At 42.8% G+C, this 1,769-nt stretch overlaps 1 pseudogene; it reads right to left on the bottom strand.

The window, feature by feature from the left end:
- Positions 1 to 535: 535 nt before the first annotated feature.
- LOC105540252 overlaps positions 536 to 1,769 on the bottom strand; it is a 7,033-nt pseudogene continuing 5,799 nt past the window's right edge.

Below are 1,769 nucleotides of genomic sequence, written 5' to 3'. Positions count from 1 at the left end.
ACCACGCCTGGCTAATTTTTTTGTATTTTTAGTACAGACAGGGTTTCACCGTGTTAGCCAGTATGGTCTCGATCTCCTGACCTTGTGACCCGCCTGCCTCAGCCTCCCAAAGTGCTGGGATTACAGGCGTAAGCCACCGCACCCAGTCATCTAGTCTGTATTTTCAAGTCCACATTCTTCATCTGAAGCACTGTATCAGGGACCCCCCTGAGTCTGCATGTTTTCAAATTCACAGTACACGGAACCAGTTTTTCTTTTTAATTTTTTCCTCAGTCAGAGTAGCCACACACAGTGGCCACTGACACCAGAACCTTGGGCGGGGCCTTTTCCTACCAGGCCTGTCCAGAGCTGCCCATGGTGTCTCCTTAAAAAGAATTCATGCAGTCATGCTCAATGGATGGGAAAAAAGCAAGAAAATAAGCACCTGGTTCAGGTTTCCTCAGATCCATTCAAAATTGCTATGTTCCAAACCTGCTGCTAAATGCCATTTGTCCACTTTGTGCGTGTTGAACAGTCTGTGACCTTGGAGTCCGTCTCAATTCGAAGAACTGCTATTGGACGCCCCAAAGGTTGATGCAATAGCAGCTCCAGCAGGGCTACTCACAGAGACCAATTTTCAGATACGATGCAGCAAGTAGGGGGTCACACGCCAGTTGCTGGGCATCAATGGGGTCCTCTTTTCGGTAGGCCAAGCATTGTGGAATAAACGCCTTTGCTTCAAGTGTTACTACTCATTTTGGTGGGAACTGCACTTCAGCAGCTTTACAAATAGTATTCTCTTGCAGGATGTCTTGCTGAGACTGGTTATGGCCAAAAGGCTTCCCTCCAGAAAAACACTGATAGAAGATCACACCCACCGACCACACATCACCTTTGAGATCTTTGGTGGTTCTTTCTCAACCACAAAACACTCTGGTGGTAAACAGCAATAAGTACCAGCACCTTGTGATGTTAGCTCCATGCCACCCACTGAATTGTAGCTATCATCCATGATCTTCAAAAGGCCAAGCTCTGTAATTTTTATCTTTCCACACGCTGTACCATTTACTAAAAGAATATTCCCTGGTTTGAGGTTATAGTGTATGACGGGAGGTTTTCTTTTATTTAAGTACTTTAAAGCATTCACAATCTGCATGATAATGGACCGGGCCTCTTTCTGTGACATTAATTTGTGCTGTTTCAGATAGAAGTTCAGATCATTCCCCTCACAGTATTCTAACACTGTACAAAACGAATCAGTATCCAGAGAAAAGTAATCATACAGCTTAATTATTCTGGGATGATCCAGTTCTTTATGAATCCGGTATTCCCTACATACACGCTTGTGGTAATTCTCCTTTTTCTCCTCTCCAGTTTTTATTTAACTGATGAATTTTTACAGCTATGTATCTTGGCTCTGTCAGTTCAAATGCCTTGTAAACTTCACTGAAACCTCCTCTACCCAAAAGACGTAACAACAAATATCTGTCATTTACTGTTGGGTGATATTTAAATTGTGAGTTATTTTCATTATGTATCCTTTTTAGTTCCCTGATATATAGATTTCTAACCCTTTCTAGCCTTTTCAGCTCTGCTTGGATCTCTGCTTCCTCCTTTTTAAGATGACCTAACCTGAGTTTGAAGATTTCTTCTTGTTCATGGTATTCTGCTATGTTAACGTTTCATTTTCAGCTCCATTGGTCTTGCTTTCCCGCTGTTTCTGCTCACTGGTTGCAGGAGGGTCCTGACTCATTGCAGGAGGTTTCTGTTTTGCTAACATTTTCCATTGT

The sequence above is a fragment of the Mandrillus leucophaeus genome, unplaced genomic scaffold, assembly GCF_000951045.1.
Source record: "Mandrillus leucophaeus isolate KB7577 unplaced genomic scaffold, Mleu.le_1.0 Scaffold2170, whole genome shotgun sequence".
Classification (NCBI taxonomy): Eukaryota; Metazoa; Chordata; class Mammalia; order Primates; family Cercopithecidae; genus Mandrillus; species Mandrillus leucophaeus.
Note: the sequence above shows the minus strand (reverse complement) of the source record. Positions and strands in the feature narration are given on the sequence as shown.